This window comes from Pristiophorus japonicus, chromosome 12 (genome assembly GCF_044704955.1).
Source record: "Pristiophorus japonicus isolate sPriJap1 chromosome 12, sPriJap1.hap1, whole genome shotgun sequence".
Lineage (NCBI taxonomy): Eukaryota > Metazoa > Chordata > Chondrichthyes > Pristiophoridae > Pristiophorus > Pristiophorus japonicus.
In genome coordinates, this window is record NC_091988.1 from 15,195,164 (window position 1) to 15,214,717 (window position 19,554).

Here is a 19,554-nt window from a genome sequence, read left to right on the forward strand (position 1 = left end):
AGCCTCTCTCTCTCTCCCCCCAGCCTTTCTCTCTCTCCCCCCAGCCTCTCTCTCTCCTCCCCCCGCCCGCCTCACTCTCTCCCCAACCTCTCTCTCTCTCTCTCCCCCCAACCTCTCTCTCCCCCCAGCTTCTCTCTCTCCCCCACCCCCAGCCTCTCTCTCTCTCCCCCCCAGCCTCTCTCTCTCCCCCCCAGCTTCTCTCTCTCCCCCCAGCCTCTCTCTCTCCCCCAGCCTTTCTCTCTCTCCCTCGTCAGCCTCTCTCTCTCCCCCCAGCCTCTCTCCACCCTCTCAGCCTCTCTCTCTCCCCCAGCCTCTTTCTCTCTCTCTCCCCCAGCTTCTCTCTCTCCCCCCAGCCTCTCTTCCCCTCCTACCCTCTCTCTCCCCACCGCCCCCCCACCCAGCCTCTCTCTCGCCATCGGGCCCAGGACCGCCAATATCGGGCCCACACTGGCTGGGGGGAAGAGAGTCACAGTCTCAGGTTCTGCTTCTCGGCACCACGTGCGTGGAATGATTTGGCTGGGAGGCCGCGCGGAGCTTGACAGGGGCGGGGTCGCCTGTCGGTCAAAAAAAGTGCAGTACAAATAGTTATGATGTAATGTAGATTGTAAATAGTTGAGGCCCCAGCACTGATCCCTGCGGCACCCCATTAATTACAGTTTGCCAACCTGAAAATGACCAACTTATCTCGACTCTGTTTTCTGTTAGTTAGCCAATCCTCTATCCATGCTAATATATTACCCCCAACCCCGTGAGCTCTTATCTTGTGCAGTTACCTTTTATGTGACAACTTATCGAATGCCTTCTGGAAATCCAAATACACCACATCTACTGGTTTCCCCCTCATCCACTCTGCTCATTACATCCTCAAAGAACTCCAGCAAATTTGTCAAGCATGATTTCCCTTTCATAATGCCATGTTGACTCTGCTTGACTGTATTATGATTTTCTAAATGTCCTGCTACTGCTTCCTTAATAATGGTCTCCAGCATTTTCCCAGTGACAGATGTTAGGCTAACTGGTCTATAGTTTCCTGCTTTCTGTCTCCCTCCCTTCTTAAATAAGGGCGTTACATTTGTGATTTTCCAATCTGCTGGGACCGCTACAGAATCCAGATTCCAGGGAATTTTGGTAGATTATAACCAATGCAGCCACTTCATTAAGACCCTAGGATGCAGGCCATCAGGTCTAGGGAACTTGACCCCCTTTAGTCTCATTAATTTGCCTAGTAATTTTTCTCTAGTGAGTGATTGTTTTATGTTCCACCCTCCCTATAGCCATCCCCTCCCTTTAGTTACTACATAAACGTACTCAAAACACCTTCATTTTAATTCTTATTTTAACAATTAAAAACAGAAATTGCTGGAAATACTCAGCAACAACTCTTTTGGGAGAAAAAGTAAACATTAAACATTAAACATTAATCCAAGTGCCCCCCGATCTGGGGGACACTCCAAACATTTTTCGAAGCCCTTTTTTGTGTTTTTTTTGGGGGGTTTTTTGTGTTTTTTTTGGGCATTAACTCATATTTTTTCAAGTGCCCCCTATAAAAGGGGAGGGGGACACTAAAACCGGCATTTAAAATAAATTAAACTTTAAAACATATAAAATCAAATTAAAATTCGGTTGCAACAATGTTTCCTTTAAGCTGTGCGGCTGCACAACAGATCAGGGAACCCGCACAGTCGGCTTTTCAAAAATCGCGCGTGTGCGGTATTTTGAATGGCATGAGCAGCCCCTTAAAGGGTCCGCACAGTGCCAGACAAAATTACAGAAAGCATTGCTCAGCGGGTCAGGCAGCCTCTGTGCAGAGAGAAACAGAGTTAAGGTTTCAGGTCGATGATATTTCATGCTGAGTATTTCCAGCAATTTCTGTTTTTATTTCAGATTTCCAGCATCCACAGTGTTTTGCTTTTGTACTACTTTTTTAAAACGAGGTTAGATAGCCTTAGGGCCAGAATTTGCACTCGGCATGAAAGAAAGAAACGCTTATGTTTAAATGGAGCCTTTCATGACCACCGTGCATCTCAAAGCGCTTTACAGCCAATGAAATACTTTTTGAAGTGTAGACACTGTGGCAAATGTGGCAGCTAATTTGTGCACAGCAAGCTCCCAGGAACAACAATGTGGTTATGACAAGATAATCTGTTTTTGTTATGTTGATTGAGGGATAATTATTGGCCAGGACACTGGGGATAGCTGCCCTGCTTGTCTTCAAAATGGTGTCATGGGATCTTTTACATCCACCTGAGAGAGCAGATGGGATCTCGGTATAACGTCTCATCCGAAAGATGGTACCTCCGACGGTGCAGCACTCCCTCAGCACTGCACCGGAATCTCCGCCGAGATTTACGTGCTCAAGTCTCTGGAGTGGGACTTGAACCAACAACCTTCTGACTCAGAGGCGAGTGTGACATCTCTATCCTAAATTTGTGATCTGCCCACTAATTCTTTATGAAAATTTTAACAGCGTAAGGGGATACCTCCAGACAAAGCGTAGTCTATATTTAATTTTAAAAGCTATATTCGGCCACAAATGGAAGCATTTACGTATGACCCACAGGATTTTGTCCGTGAAAAGTATTTATTGTCCGTGAAAAGTAAATAACTGTCTTCTAATAGAGTTATGAAGAAAACATTATTGTCATGTTTTTAAAATGGTTTTGCTGGGAGGGAAAAAATTAAAATGTAGATGAATTACAAAATGCATCCTGCACACACCCAGAACTCAAAATCACAAATGGAAGTTATGTTTGAAGTACTTAAGTGCAAGGACTAACAATCTCTAATAGTATAAACCTTCTGTTACATGATCCCAGGTACGCTGATGCACACGGTGACCCCCTGGTCTCTCAGAGAAGGGTTCCCAGCAGGTAAGTACACATTCAGTTCGGATGCCGGCGGACCTTAATTGTGGATGGTCCTTTCCAAATGTGCGAAATAAAGAAAAATAAATGCTAGCATTTATACAGGGCCTTGCAGGACCTCAGGATGTCACAAGGTGCTGTACAGCCAACGAAGCCACGATCCTGTCGTGATGAATAACAGAAAATATGATTAAAATAAACTCAAGATATAAAGTTTTTAGCTACCAACAGAGGCTTTTGATACAATAGGCTTTTTTATGTTAAGCATTTGACAGGTAAAGCAGCACTTAATTTTTTCAGCTGCAAAATGAATGGATTTAAAATCGCTTAACCACTTGAATACATTTACAGGAAAGATCAAACAATCATCGAAACCTAATCCAGCTTTGATTTTCATTCTATATTTTATTGCAACATCAGTCTCCGCAGAGACCGTCAAAAATTGCCATTGCCGACTATATTTCAAGTCGTCATAGCGGGGTATTGGGAAAAGTTTTCAATAAGCAATAATCACGCCTCGGTTAAACCTCATCAGCTACGATACTGCCACTGCGCAAAGCTACTGAAATTACCCTGACGCGCGGAGGTCTAGCAGACCCATACTGTTTACGGTTGTGGTGGTTCTAGCAAACTCAGCTTCAAATAATGTTGCGGGCCTTTTTCCTCACTGTCTGCCATTCCGCTTCATCGTCTGATGTCTGCTCGTTTCTGGAGTCGGTGCGCTGGGGGAGAGGGTCGCTGCTGGCTGCTGGTGGCTCGCAGCTCGCGGTAGCAGGGTTCTCTTCCCCGCCGTCTTGTCCCGAGTCCACGGGGGCGTTGGTCGGGGGGAGGGTGTGGCTCTCCTCTGGAGCGTTGTGTTCGTCAGCTTCCTCCTCCTCTGGTGCAATGTTCTTTGCTGCCTGCGCATAGCTGTAGTTGTGTTTGGGGCAGTTTTTGTAAAGGTGCCCAGTCAGACTACAGAGGTCGCAGCGCTTGATCTCCTTACAGTCCTTTGTCTGGTGGCCCTGGTTCTTGCAGTTTCGGCAGATGAGAGTTTTGCAGCTTGCCGCCACATGGCCTGCCTTCCCGCAGGTGCAGCACACGTTGGGTTGGCCAGCGTACACCATGTAGCCCCGACTTCCTCCGATGGCAAAGCTGGAGGGGGGGGTGCAGGATGGTTCCGCTGGCGTCCACCTTCATGGTGACCTGGATCTGGCGCTTGCTGGTCCATATTCCGTGCAAGTCTTTCAAGTCACTGCTGTTTCCTGCCCCATCGACATACCTGGCGAGGAAAGTCAGCACATCAATGACGGGGATGTTGGGGTTGTACATCTGCACTGTGATAGTGCGTCTTCTCTGCGACGGGAGGGTGAACAGTGGCTCCCAAGTTAGCACTGACCGCAGTGGTTCACTCGCCTCCTTCAAACTCTTCAGGAACTTCAGGCAGAGAGCGACGGTTCTGAAGGTCACATCGAAGTAACCTCTCTTCGGGAGGTCCTGCAAGGCGAAGATGTCGGCGACTTTCATGCCGCATGTTCCAAGCAGGATTTTCTTCACGAACAGGTCCCGGTTGATCATTGTCTGTTCATCCACTTTCTTCACCGTCACTCGGATGGTGTTTCGGACGCCCTGGTTCGCCGCTTGGTTAGCCGCCATCCGGGTTGCAGATTCCTCCTTTCGCTGTGAGTTTTGGCCGAAGCCCTCAATCTCTGTTTGCCCCAGTCAGGGACGGGCCGCAGAATGATCGGTCGACATGCAGATTTTGTCTCTTCTCTCCAATTGGTGCCTGGCCCAAGCCAAAGGGCTAGAGCCAGCAAAACTGGAAAAACGAGTTTCTGCAGTCAGTTAATTTGCATATGAATGCACAATCAACAGGTACTCCACTTGATCTTAGCCAAAAGGCTGAGAAGCGAGAATGCACCAGCAGAGAGTGCCATTGAGCAGCAACACTTCAAAGCACTCAACACTCCTTTTGTCCACAACTGCTTTTTTCCAACGCTAGCAGTATAAATACAGACTTGGGGCCCAGTGTGACTGAAGAAAATCTGATATGCTTTGGTCAGAACTACCTAGGGTCCTAGCTTCCTAATAACAGCAAGAAGGTGAGGGGGAACCTTGGGTTTGGGCTCAACAATGTGACCCAGGCAAAGTGTGAACCCAGGGAGCATATAACGTGAAAGAAATGCACAAAGCAGTGCTGAAGCCCTGAATACGAAACATTGTTATACGCCGCCTGGTTTATGAATCAGAGTACATTGTTAAACCTAGAGCAAAGTGCTCGGATGCTTAATAAGTGTCTTCATTTTAAGTATTGGCAATTCTAATTTTTAGGAGAGAGCTTTATGTGTGCCTATATCCAAGTTAGGCAGAGTTCTTCTACACAGCAGCCAAGCAATTTAAACATGGCTGCAACTTCGATTAATGGGGTTGAATAGGAAAAGTACAAAACAACGTGTAGCTATAGATAAGCTGTCGGCCATAGCTCATTGTTAACGAGCTTGCTTGCTTCCATTCTCTTCCCTGTGCAGATGCCAACACTAAAGTAGGATCACTCCAAGTAACGCAATCGCCACGTCAATGATGAATAAGCAGGAAGTGTAATTAAAATTGGACTGCATTTATAAGGCTGCAGCTATCAACAGAAGGCGCAGGAGTTCTGATACGTGAAGCATTTAAAGATAACTTCGACGTTAAACATTGCTAACTGCTGCTGAATGTTAACGATTCATAATCTCAATTTTCTAAAGACCTAATGCCGTATAATCAGTTAACTGATCAGGATATGTATATGTAAATGCAACTTGATCTAATTTTAATTGTATTATCAGTCTCCGCAGAGACCGTCAAAAATTGCCATTGCCGACTATATTTCAAGTCATCATAGCGGGGTATTGGGAAAAGTTTTCAATAAGCAATAATCACGCCTCGGTTAAACCTCATCGGCTACGATACTGCCACTGCGCAAAGCTACTGAAATTACCCTGACGCGCGGAGGTCTAGCAGACCCATACTGTTTACGGTTGTGGTGGTTCTAGCAAACTCAGCTTCAAATAATGTTGCGGGCCTTTTTCCTCACTGTCTGCCATTCCGCTTCATCGTCTGATGTCTGCTCGTTTCTGGAGTCGGTGCGCTGGGGGAGAGGGTCGCTGCTGGCTGCTGGTGGCTCGCAGCTCGCGGTAGCAGGGTTCTCTTCCCCGCCGTCTTGTCCCGAGTCCACGGGGGCGTTGGTCGGGGGGAGGGTGTGGCTCTCCTCTGGAGCGTTGTGTTCGTCAGCTTCCTCCTCCTCTGGTGCAATGTTCTTTGCTGCCTGCGCATAGCTGAAGTTGTGTTTGGGGCAGTTTTTGTAAAGGTGCCCAGTCAGACCACAGAGGTTGCAGCGCTTGATCTCCTTACAGTCCTTTGTCTGGTGGCCTTGGTTCTTGCAGTTTCGGCAGATGAGAGTTTTGCAGCTTGCCGCCACATGGCCTGCCTTCCCGCAGGTGCAGCACACGTTGGGTTGGCCAGCGTACACCATGTAGCCCCGACTTCCTCCGATGGCAAAGCTGGAGGGGGGGTGCAGGATGGTTCCGCTGGCGTCCACCTTCATGGTGACCTGGATCTGGCGCTTGCTGGTCCATATTCCGTGCAAGTCTTTCAAGTCACTGCTGTTTCCTGCCCCATCGACATACCTGGCGAGGAAAGTCAGCACATCAATGACGGGGATGTTGGGGTTGTACATCTGCACTGTGATAGTGCGTCTTCTCTGCGACGGGAGGGTGAACAGTGGCTCCCAAGTTAGCACTGACCGCAGTGGTTCACTCGCCTCCTTCAAACTCTTCAGGAACTTCAGGCAGAGGGCGACGGTTCTGAAGGTCACATCGAAGTAACCTCTCTTCGGGAGGTCCCGCAAGGCGAAGATGTCGGCGACTTTCATGCCGCATGTTCCAAGCAGGATTTTCTTCACGAACAGGTCCCGGTTGATCATTGTCTGTTCATCCACTTTCTTCACCGTCACTCGGATGGTGTTTCGGACGCCCTGGTTCGCCGCTTGGTTAGCCGCCATCCGGGTTGCAGATTCCTCCTTTCGCTGTGAGTTTTGGCCGAAGCCCTCAATCTCTGTTTGCCCCAGTCAGGGACGGGCCGCAGAATGATCGGTCGACATGCAGATTTTGTCTCTTCTCTCCAATTGGTGCCTGGCCCAAGCCAAAGGGCTAGAGCCAGCAAAACTGGAAAAACGAGTTTCCGCAGTCAGTTAATTTGCATATGAATGCACAATCAACAGGTACTCCACTTGATCTTAGCCAAAAGGCTGAGAAGCGAGAATGCACCAGCAGAGAGTGCCATTGAGCAGCAACACTTCAAAGCACTCAACACTCCTTTTGTCCACAACTGCTTTTTTCCAACGCTAGCAGTATAAATACAGACTTGGGGCCCAGTGTGACTGAAGAAAATCTGATATGCTTTGGTCAGAACTACCTAGGGTCCTAGCTCCCTAATAACAGCAAGAAGGTGAGGGGGAACCTTGGGTTTGGGCTCAACAATGTGACCCAGGCAAAGTGTGAACCCAGGGAGCTGGGAGGGAGCATATAACGTGAAAGAAATGCACAAAGCAGTGCTGAAGCCCTGAATACGAAACATTGTTATACGCCGCCTGGTTTATGAATCAGAGTATATTGTTAAACCTAGAGCAAAGTGCTCGGATGCTTAATAAGTGTCTTCATTTTAAGTATTGGCAATTCTAATTTTTAGGAGAGAGCTTTATGTGTGCCTATATCCAAGTTAGGCAGAGTTCTTCTACACAGCAGCCAAGCAATTTAAACATGGCTGCAACTTCGATTAATGGGGTTGAATAGGAAAAGTACAAAACAACGTGTAGCTATAGATAAGCTGTCGGCCATAGCTCATTGTTAACGAGCTTGCTTGCTTCCATTCTCTTCCCTGTGCAGATGCCAACACTAAAGTAGGATCACTCCAAGTAACGCAATCGCCACGTCAATGATGAATAAGCAGGAAGTGTAATTAAAATTGGACTGCATTTATAAGGCTGCAGCTATCAACAGAAGGCGCAGGAGTTCTGATACGTGAAGCATTTAAAGATAACTTCGACGTTAAACATTGCTAACTGCTGCTGAATGTTAACGATTCATAATCTCAATTTTCTAAAGACCTAATGCCGTATAATCAGTTAACTGATCAGGATATGTATATGTAAATGCAAGTTGATCTAATTTTAATTGTATTATCAGTCTCCGCAGAGACCGTCAAAAATTGCCATTGCCGACTATATTTCAAGTCGTCATAGCGGGGTATTGGGAAAAGTTTTCAATAAGCAATAATCGCGCCTCGGTTAAACCTCATCGGCTACGATACTGCCACTGCGCAAAGCTAACCAGATTATCCTGACGACCGGAGGTCTATCTGACGGATACTATTTAAAGTTGTGGTGACCTATCTTAAAAACAAATTTTGTCATCAGATAAAGTTATGATTTCTTTTGGATCACATTATTTTCTCAACACAAATAGACAAAGAAATATTTTTCAGAAAATCATTGAGTTGGAAATAAAGGATTATGGGACGGTATCTAATATGTTAATCAGTGTACGATGTCCTGGCTACTTTGAAGTAAAAGTGCCATACCGCTGAGAGGCAAGTAACTGGTATTGGGCAGAATGCTGGAAACACACAGATCAGGTTTCAGGTCGATGATCTTGCATTAGAACTTTCGGATTTCCAGCATCGCCTGTATTTTGCTTTTGTTTGAACAGAATGCTGTTTGGCACTCTGAATATCTGCTGAATGTATTATTATCCTTTATTTGTATGCTAATAAAAATGCCAACATTTGATTCTATTTTAGCAGTAGCAAAATGGATAGAAAATCATAGAATCATATAGCACAGAAGGAGGCCATTCAACACATTGTGCCTGTTCCTGTGGCTAAAAGAGCTATCCAATTTATCCCACTGCCCTGCTCTTTCCTAATCTGAGGAAGGACGTTCTTGCTATTGAGGGAATGCAGCGAAGGTTCACCAGACTGATTCCCGGGATGGCAGGACTGACATATGAGGAGAGGCTGGATCAATTGGGCCTTTATTCAATTGGAGTTTAGAAGGATGAGAGGGGATCTCATAGAAACATATAAGATTCTGACCGGACGGAACAGATTAGATGCGGGAAGAATGTTCCTGATGTTGGGGAAGTCCAGAACCAGGGGACACAGTCTTAGGATAAGGGGTAGGCCATTTAGGACTGAGATGAGGAGAAACTTCTTCACTCAGAGAGTTGTTAACCTGTGGAATTCCCTGCCGCAGAGAGTCGTTGATGCCAGTTCATTGGATATATTCAAGAGGGAGTTAGATATGGCCCTTACGGCTAAGGGAATCAAGGGATATGGAGAGAAAGCAGGAGAGGGATACTGAGGGAATGATCAGCCATGGTCTTATAATAAGAACATAAGACCATAAGAATTAGGAACAGGAGTAGGCCATCTAGCCCCTCGAGCCTGCTCCGCCATTCAACAAGATCATGGCTGATCTGGCCGTGGACTCAGCTCCACTTACCCGCCCGCTCCCCGTAACCCTTTAATTCCCTTATTGATTAAAAATCTATCTATCTGTGATTTGAATACATTCAATGAGCTAGCCTCAACTGCTTCCTTGGGCAGAGAATTCCACAGATTCACAACCCTCTGGGAGAAGAAATTCCTTCTCAACTCGGTTTTAAATTGGCTCCCCTGTATTTTGAGGCTGTGACCCCTAGTTCTAGTCTCCCCGACCAGTGGAAACAACCTCTCTGCCTCTATCTTGTCTATCCCTTTCATTATTTTAAATATTCCTATAAGATCACCCCTCATCCTTCTGAACTCCAACGAGTAAAGACCCAGTCTACTCAATCTATCATCATAAGGTAACCCCCTCATCTCCGGAATCAGCCAAGTGAATCGTCTCTGTACCCGCTCCAAAGCTAGTATATCCAATTCGGTCCAATACGGGATACCTTGTAGTACATTCAAACAAATTACATTTCATGTGTCACTATACAGTACACAGAATGGGTGACGGTACATTTACATTTTTTTTTTCCTTTCAACATGCATTTCGCAACAGACTTTGTATTGTACATGGCACTACATAGGTGTTTACAGATCATGGTGCTCCATGTACACAAAAAATAAATTACAAATACAGCCCGAGGGGGGTTTTGTACTGATTCCTGCCCCTGGGTTTACCGTGGCAGAAGGGCTTTAAACTGTGGCCCTTCCCCACCGTGCCTTTGCGGCGACTGCACCAATTTTAAGTGCGTCCCTCAGCACGTAATCCTGGATCTTAGATTGCGCCAGTCTGCAACACGCAGACGTGGACATCTCCTTGCTCTGGATAACCAGCAAGTTTCGGCAAGACCAAAGAGCGTCTTTGACCGAGTTGATGGCCCTCCAGCAGCAGGTGATGTCTGTCTCGGTGTGTGTCCCTGGGAACAGCCCGTAGAGCACAGAGTCTCTTGTGTTACGGAGCTGCTCGGGATGAACCTCGACAGCAACCACTGCATCTCTTTCCAAACCTGCCTTGCGAAGGCGCAATCCTGAAGGAGGTGGGTGACAGTCTCGTCCGCCCTGCAGCCGACTCGGGGGCACCGTGCCGTGTTGCTGAGACATCGGCTGTGCATGAACGCTCTGACAGGTAAGGCTCTCCTCACCGCCAACCAAGCTACGTCTTGGTGCTTGTGTGAAAACTCTGGCGATGAGACGTTCTGCCAAATAAGTTCAACAGTCCGCTCAGGGAACCACCCGACAGGGTCCACCCTCTCCTTCTTTCGTAGGGCGTCCAGGACCTTACGTGCTGACCACTGTTTTATGGCCTTGTGGTCAAAGGGGTTTTTTCTGAAAAACTTTTCCACGAAGGACAGGTGGACAGGCATGGTCCAACTGGTGGGGGCGTTTCGTGGCAGCGTGGCCAGACCCATCCTTCGCAACACCGCGGACAGGTGGAACCTCAGCACGTATGACACTTGGTGTTTGCGTACTGGGGGTCTGTGCACAGCTTGATGCAGCCGCACACAAAGGTGGCCATCAGGATGAGGGCCACGTTCGGAACGTCCTTTCCTCCACTGTCCAGAGATTTGTACATTGTGTCTCTGCGGACACGGTCCATTTTGGACCTCCAGACAAAGTGGAAGACGGCCCGGGTGACTGCCGCGGCACAAGAGCGAGGGATGGGCCAGACCTGTGCCACGTGCAGCAACCCCGAGAGCACCTCACTCCTGATGACCAGGTTCTTTCCTGCCATGGAGAGGAAGCGCATCTTCCACCATCCCAGTTTTTGTTTGACCTTGGCGATACGCTCATCCCAGTTTTTGGCGCACGCCCCGTCCGCTCCGAACCATATTCCAAACACCTTCAGGAAATCTGGCTTGACAGTGAAGGGAATGGAAGCTCGGTCAGTCCAATTGCCAAAGAGCATGGCCTCGCTCTTGCTGCGATTGACCTTTGCTCCCGAGGCCAGTTCAAACTGGTCGCAGATTGTGAGCAATCTGCGAACCGACTGCGGATCCGAGCAAAAAACGGCGACGTCGTCCATGTACAGGGAGGTCTTGACCTGAGCACCTCCGCTGCCTGGGATCGTCACCCCTCTAATGCCCGCATCCTTCCTGATGGACTTGGCAAAGGGCTCGATACAACACACAAACAAGACAGCCGAGAGAGGACAGCCTTGTCTGACTCCAGACCTGATTGGAAAGCTTTGAGTTTCCCACTCTGAGGCAAAGAGTGAGGCTTGCTGGCCCTTCACCACTTCGAGTTCCTCCGCGACATCGACCCCCATCGACTGCAGCAGGAGCAGGTTTTGCATGCTCTTCTGGAGTTAGGACAATTCCCTCTGTCTCCCTCTCGCCTCCTGAACACCTTTGAGGATGAAGAACCTCTTGATGTTTGTCTTGATTGTTTCCCACCAGTGCATGGGGGAATCGCAGAGGGGTTTTACGGTTCTCCAACCTTTGTAATCCCTCTTGAGTTCCTCCACGTTTTCCGGAGTCAACAGTTTCACGTTCAGCTTCCATATCCCTCTGCCAACTTTCTGGTTTTCCTGTGGGTGACAGTCGGCCAGTAGGAGGCAGTGGTCAGAGAAGAACACCGGCGTGACGTCGGTGGATCTGACCTTGAGCGTGTGGGACACAAACAGGAAGTCTATTCTGGAACGGACGGACCCATCTGGTCTCGACCAGGTGTATCTGAGCGGTGCTCCGTCTGCAGGGTTGCTGAAGACGTCGCACAGCTTGGCGTCTTTTACCGCGTCCATCAGGAGTCTGGACGTGGTGTCCAGTTTGCTGTCGGCTCTTCCAGCCGCATTACTGATGCAGTTGAAGTCACCGCCCAGAATGATCGGCCTGGATGTTGCCAGTAGCAGTGGGAGCTGCTGGAAGAGAGCCAGCCGCTCGTTCTTGAGAGCTAGGCCATAAATATTACTTAACCTGAGAGGGAAATTTTTGTACATTACATCTGCTACGAGGAGGTGACCCATTTCACAGCAATGCCAACGTTGCTTGCTTGCAATAAACTTCGGTGATGGTGAAGTGGTCTCCCCGCAGCAGAATGCCCAGGCCGGAGGACCGACAGTTATTGCCTCCTGACCATATGGATGGTCCATGGGCCCACCATCGTGACCACTGCCGGTAACTGCTGATTTGCGGCAGACCGCACTCCTGCAAGAACAGAAAGTCTGCTTTGACCTTGGCGAGGTACCCCAAGGTGGAAACACATCACATAGTGGATTTTACGCTACGCACGTTAATAGATGCAATTTTTAAATCCATTTTAAAGTTAGTGCTTACAGTTCAGAACATTATATTACAAATAAACCGCCCTTTAAGTCGGAGACCTGCCCAGTGGCCAGTTCCTGCATACATAGATTAACACTATAAAAGTACTTCACCTGGGCTGGGTACGGGCCGTCCTCTGCCGTGGGGGTGCTTTGACCAGGGGACTGCTGCATTGTTGTCAGATAGTCCAATAGGTCCTCTGCGCTGTCCTCGCCTGGTGTTGGTGGTTCCCTATTTTCATCACTCACAACGTTCTGGAGCTGAGGTGCTTCGATCGCTGCGTCGCTCCTGGTATTCCGGAGGTGGGGTGTGCTGGGCACTTCACCGCTCCCGTTGTCCCGGAGCTGGGCTGCGCTGATCGCTTCTTCGCTCCCGGTATTCCGGAGCTCGTGTGCGCTGGGCACTTCGCTGCTCCCGGGTTCCCGGAGCGGGGCTCCACCGGTTGCTTCACTGTTCCCGGTAGCCTGGGGCTGTGGGTTGGCGTTTTGCCTCTTGTTCTGGTGGTGGTAGTGAGGGGCTTTGTCTCGTATTTCGTCATCAGACGAGCGGCTGTCGTTGCTGTCTATCGTGGACGTTAGCCGCCTCTTCCCTTTCGTTTCAGCAGGGGCCCTTGCTCGCCTCTTTTCCTTACGCTTGCGGGCCTTTTTCTTGACGGTCTCCCATCCCGCTCCATCATCTGCTGCCTCCTTGTTCATGGACTCGGTGTGCTGGGGGAGAGCTTCACTGCTGGATGCTGGTGTGTCGCAGCTCGTCGTAGCAGGATTCTCTTCCTCCCTGACTTGTTCCGAGTCCACGAGGGTGCTTGCTTCTTTGCACAGCGTGTTGGTCAGGGGGAGGGTGTGGGTCTCCTCTGGAGCGTTGTGTTCCTCAGCTTCCTTCTCCTCTCGTGCAATGTTCTTTGCCGCCTGCGCGTAGCTGAAGTTATGTTTGGGGCAGTTCTTGTAAAGCTGCCCAGCCTGACCACAGAGGTTGCAGCACTTGGTCTCTTTACAGTCCTTTGTCTGGTGGCCTTCGTTCTTGCAGTTGCGGCAGATGACTGTTTTGCAGCTTGCCGCCACATGGCCTGCCTTCCCGCAGGTCCAGCACACATTGGGCTGGCCAGCGTACACCATGTAGCCCCGACTTCCTCCGCTGGCGAAGCTGGAGGGGGGGTGCAGGATGGTTTCGCTGGCGTCCACTTTCATGGTGACCTGGATCTGGCGCTTGCTGGTCCAAATCCCATGGAAGTCTTTCAGATCGATGCTGTTTCCTGTCTCATCGACATACCTGACGAGGAATGTCAGCCCATCAATGACTGGGATGTGGGGATTGTACATGTGCACTGTGATAGTGCGCTTCCTCTGCGACGGGAGGGTGAACACTGGTTCCCAAGTCAGCATTGACCGCAGTGGTTCACTCGCCTCCTTCAATCCCTTCAGGAACTTCAGGCATAGGGTGACATTTCTCAAGGTTACATCAAAGTAACCTCTCTTCGGGATGTCCTGCAAGGCGAAGACATCGGTGACTTTCATGCCACAGGTTTCCAGCAGGATTTTCTTCACGAAGAGGTCTCGGTTGAACGTCGTCTGTTCTTCCACTTTCTTTTGTTGCTTGTATGTCAAAAAATGCCAACATTTGATTCTATTTTAGCAGTAGCAAAATGGATAGCAAATCATAGAATCATACAGCACAGAAGGAGGCCATTCAACCCATTACCTTTGCCTAACAAAAATCTATCAATCTTATTTGAAATTTTCAATTGACCTCAACTCAGTAGCTCTTTGGAGGAGAAATTTCCAGATTTCATGTCGTGATGACACCCTTCCCTATCTATGTAACCTGAAGTTGCCAACTCTGCCGCTTTGGGTGGGATTGTACCAGAATGGGACACTCAAGAAATGCACATAGAAAAATAGAAACAAAGAAAATAGGTGCAGGAGTAGGCCATTCAGCTCTTCGAGCCTGCACCACCATTCAATAAGATCATGGCTGATCATTCCTTCAGTACCCCGTTCCTGCTTTCTCTCCATACCCCTTGATTCCCTTAGCCGTAAGGGCCATACTTAACGCCCTCTTGAATATATCCAATGAACTGACATCAACAACTCTCTGCGGCAGGGAATTCCACAGGTTAACAACTCTCTGAGTGAAGAAGTTTCTCCTCATCTCATTCCTAATACTGTGTCTCCTGGTTCTGAACTTCCCCATCATCGGGAACATTCTTCCCGCATCTAATCTGTCCAGTCCCGTCAGAATCTTGTAAGTTTCGATGAGATTCCCTCTCATCCTTAGAAACTCCAGTGAATAAAGGCCTAGTTGATCCAGTCTCTCCTCATATGTCAGTCCCGCCATCCCTTTAATCAGTCTGGTGAACCTTCGCTGCACTCCCTCAATAGCGTCCTTCCTCAGATTAGGAGACCAAAACTGAATACAATATTCCAGGTGAGGCCTCACTAAGGCCCTGTACAACTGCAGTAAGACCTCCCTGCTCCTGTACTCAAATCCCCTAGCTATGAAGGCCAACATACATTTGCCTTCTTCACCGCCTGCTGTACATGTATGCCAACTTTCAATGACTGATGAACCATGACACCCAGGTCTCGTTGCACCTCCCCTTTTCCTAATCTGCCGCCATTCAGATAATATTCTGCCTTCGTGTTTTTGCCCCCAAAGTGAATAACCTCACATTTATCCACATTATACTGCATCTGCCATGCATTTGCCTACTCACCTAACCTGTCCGAGTCACCCTGCAGCCTCCTAGCGTCCCCTCACAGCTCACACCGCCATTCAGTTTAGTGTCATCTGCAAACTTGGAGATATTACACTCAATTCCTTCATCCAAATCATTGATGTATATTGTAAAGAGCTGGGGTCCCAGCACTGAGCCCTGCGGCACCCCACTAGTCACTGCCTGCCATTTTGAAAAGGACCCGTTTATCCCGACTCGCTGCTTCCTGTCTGCCAACCAGTTCTCTATCCACGTCAGTACATTACCCCCAATACCATGTGCTTTGATTTTGCACACCAATCTCTTGTGTGGGACCTTGTCAAAAGCCTTTCGAAAGTCCAAATACACCACATCCACTGGTTCTTCCTTGTCCACTCTGCTAGTTACAGCCTCAAAAAATTCCAGAAGATTTGTCAAGCATGATTTCCCTTTCATAAATCCATGCTGACTTTGACTGATCTTGTCACTGCTTTCCAAATGCGCTGCTATTTCATCTTTAATAATTGATTCCAACATTTTCCCTACTACTGATGTCAGGCTAACCGGTCTATAATTACACATTTTCTCTCTCCCTCCTTTTTTAAACAGTGGTGCTGCATTAGCTACCCTCCAGTCCATAGGAACTGATCCCGAGTCGATAGACTTTTGGAAAATGATCACCAATGCATCCACTATTTCTATGGCCACTCTGGAATGCAGACTATCAGGCCCCGGGGATTTACAATCCCATCAATTTCCCTAACACAATTTCCCACTCTATAAGGATATCCTTCAGTTCCTCCTTCTCACTAGATCCCCGGTCCCCTAGTATTTCCGGAAAGTTATTTGTGTCTTCCTTCGTGAAAACAGAACCAAAGTATTTGTTCAATTGGTCTGCCATTTCTTTGTTCCCCATTATAAATTCACCTGAATCTGACTGCAAGGGACCTACATTTGTTTTCACTAATCCTTTTCTCGTCACATATCTATAGAAGCTTTTGCAGTCAGTTTTTATGTTCCCAGCAAGCTTCCTTTCATACTCTATTTTCCCCCTCCAAATTAAACCCTTTGTCCTCCTCTGCTGTATTATAAAATCCTCCCAGTCCTCAGAATTGCTGCTTTTTCTGGCCAATTTATATGCCTCTTCCTTGGATTAACACTATCCTTAATTTCCCTTGTTAGCCACGGTTGAGCCACCTTCCCCGTTTTATTAATTTTTTTATTTTTTATTTCAAAATATACTTTATTCATATAAAAATTTGCACAATACATTCGAAAGCAGTTCAGTACATTTAGATGCTGACCGCAGTTCCGTTGAATACATTTCTTTATTTTACATTTCAAGGTACAATTCATACAATCCAGGATACATTGTGGTACGTTCATCAAGTTACATTATATGTGTCACCATACGGTACACAGTGAGCGCACAGTTACATTTGTTTCCAATGTGCATTACGCAACAGAACTTGCATTATACATGGCACTACATAGGTGTTTGCAGATCATGGTGCTCTGATAGAGAATTCAAGCTCTGCTGCCTGGCTGCAGTTTTTGAGAAAACACAGACCACATTGCATTAAGTCATCAATCAACTTGACATTTTAGGACCTTGGGTAGCGAGCCAATTAAAGGTTAAAAGACTATCAAATGAGCCAATAAGGTCAAAGAAGGCGAGTTCTTTTCTGTAAATAGAACCAGGTATAAAAACAGCCATTTTGGCCATGTGGTCTTAGAAGGACAAAGGCCTGGCTTAAAGCCAGAAGCTTGTTGCTGCTGCCAGAATAAAGTTACATTAAAACTACAACCGGAGTTCGTATTTCATTGGAAATTAAGAGATCTAACAATTTTGTCGTCACGAACACGATTGCTGAAGGAAGAAACTGAATTTTGGACATTGGACCTACATACTGAGGTCAGGACTCCTCTTTATAAAAGTCCTTGGTCAAAAGTCTAAATTCGCTTCTCCTTCTACGCAATTCCGAAAGCCTCTGGTTTGCGAACCCTCCGGTTGGTAGTCGACTCGAGGTCCCATAAACGTCTAACTTCGGCGGTGTGTTAGTTAATTAATCACCGACCCACTGATCGGCTGGAAAGCCTACGACTCGAGACCCCAGTAAAGAAATCAGTATTATGGCAGCAGGAGACAAGAGCAAAGAATTGCCTACAACTGTTAAAGGTGGGCAGGCACTACCTGAGGTTTCGATAGGTGAAATCCTCCAACAGTTGAAAGAATACATAGAGCAACAATTCAACTTATCTAAAACCTGTATTAAGATCGAACAAAAGTACGGAACCTCCAAAGGACAATGGTCCTTGGACGAGATTAAAAGGGTCTGGGGAAAAACGACCCGTATGAAAAATAAAGAGCGAACTAGATGGTCCCTAGCCGTTATGGGACAGATCCAAAAGCGGAATGAAATTATAATGCGTTCCCAACATGATCGAGAACTGACCAGTACAAAGGACCAATTGCAAGCTGTTTGTGCACAGCTGCGACAGAAAAGATTTGAACTTGAAAAGTCGGAAGCGGAAGTTAAAGATCTTAAAGGTGAAATTAAAGAATGGAAAAAATCATTAGGTCAAGAGACAGTAATCGGAAAAGAAAAATGTATCGATCAATTCCCAGGGTACTCATGTTGGATAAATTAAAAGCGCAAACCCGAAGACACGACCAAGGAATAGATACGGATTCTGAATCCTCTGATGATACAGAGTCAGAGGATGAAGAATTAGGGGTGCGCTTTGCCCCGTTTAAAAAAAGACGAGTTGTAGTCAAATCAGAAGAGACTGCGGATGAGGGCGGAACCAAAAAAACAAAGAAAAGGGTGTATGCAGAATACTTATTTCATAATCCGGCAGACCCAGAGAAAATTGATAAATGGTCCAAGGAGTTGCCCAATCCAAAGAAAGGGGGAGTGAAAACGTGGGACCAATTGGACCACTTAAGAAATATATATCAACTTCATCCCTGGGACGGAGTGCAAATTTTGACCATAATGGTGCCAAAAATACAGGGAAGAAAATTGCACGACAAGGTAGAAGAAGCTTTGGGGCAGGATGAGCAAGAATTAGATGCAGGATGGGAGGTGATTAAATACTGGCTGCAAGCCTTCAGTCCAGCTAAGACAGACTGGGGAAAAATTGCAGCTTGCCAACAGAAAGGAACAGAGGAAGTCCTGGAGTATGACGAGCGGTTTAGATGCACGTGGTTAGAACATTCGGGTATGAATAATACGGATGAGGAAATGGATGAACAAGTGTTTGGACCCCTGAAAGCAGCTTTTGTGGCAGGTCTAAAGCCAGAACTGTCAAAAATGCTTAAGGTAGTGTTACCGGACTGGGAAGGTAGAGGAACTACCTTTGTAGCATTGGTGGATTGATGTAACCAATTAGACAGGGATATGGGAGCTAAAGTCCAAGCTGTACAGGTTGTGGGATGGAAATCCCAGGATTCCGATAAACAGTTATTAGGAAAATTACCTGGAAAATGTCATTATTGTGGGAAAGAAGGTCACTGGGCCAAGACGTGTAGGGCAAAACAGCAAGGTCACTGGGAAGAGGACGCAGCCAGGGATACAATTCAGCCAACAAACCAGGCTTGTCACAAGATAATGACCTCATAGAAGCATTTAAGCGACTGACAATACAACAACAGAAGGAGTTACATGGGATAGCAAAAAACGATTGGAGCCCACCCTGGTCCACCTCCTCGCACTAATACAATAAAGGGGAGATGGGCTATATATAACTATGAGGGTGGGCGATAAGGATGTGAACTGTCTTTTAGACACAGGGGCGGAATTAACATGCTTATCCCTACAATATGGAGACTTTTTGCCGTTGGATGGTAGGGCACGTACAGCCTATGGAGTTGGGGGCCATAAAATGGAAATTAAAAGGACAACACCGGTACTTATAGGGCTGGGTCCACATGAACTAACCACGCTGGTCTGGATAGGCCCAGTAGATCAACCCCTTTTGGGAATGGACGTTCTAATCCAAATAGACTCATTGTTGCATTTTGAGGATGGTCAGGTGACATGGTCAATTAGAACTTTGAAGAAAGAAGAATTGAAGGAACACCCAATATGGGCTAAAGATAAGAACGATTGTGGCCTACTCCAGATGGAGCCTGCATCATTTACCGGGACCAAGCCTCCATGCACTAAACAGTATCCCATCAGTCCAACTGCCATCGCGGGAATCTTACCGGTTATTCAGCAATTGG

General features: G+C 47.3%; 3 non-coding genes and 2 pseudogenes across 3 annotated transcripts; all 5 read right to left on the reverse strand.

The window, feature by feature from the left end:
- Positions 1-3,284: 3,284 nt before the first annotated feature.
- On the reverse strand, positions 3,285-3,425 carry LOC139277842 (U4 spliceosomal RNA). Its single transcript, XR_011596155.1, has one exon. It is a non-coding gene; the product is annotated as a U4 spliceosomal RNA (small nuclear RNA).
- Positions 3,426-4,620: 1,195 nt separating this feature from the next.
- Positions 4,621-4,757, reverse strand: LOC139277808 (U2 spliceosomal RNA; annotated as a pseudogene).
- Positions 4,758-5,671: 914 nt separating this feature from the next.
- LOC139277840 (U4 spliceosomal RNA) lies at positions 5,672-5,812 on the reverse strand. The gene has a single exon (XR_011596153.1). It is a non-coding gene; the product is annotated as a U4 spliceosomal RNA (small nuclear RNA).
- A 1,194-nt stretch (positions 5,813-7,006) lies between these two features.
- On the reverse strand, positions 7,007-7,143 carry LOC139277807 (U2 spliceosomal RNA; annotated as a pseudogene).
- A 925-nt stretch (positions 7,144-8,068) lies between these two features.
- Positions 8,069-8,209, reverse strand: LOC139277839 (U4 spliceosomal RNA). Its single transcript, XR_011596152.1, has one exon. It is a non-coding gene; the product is annotated as a U4 spliceosomal RNA (small nuclear RNA).
- Between the last annotated feature and the right edge of the window lie 11,345 nt (positions 8,210-19,554).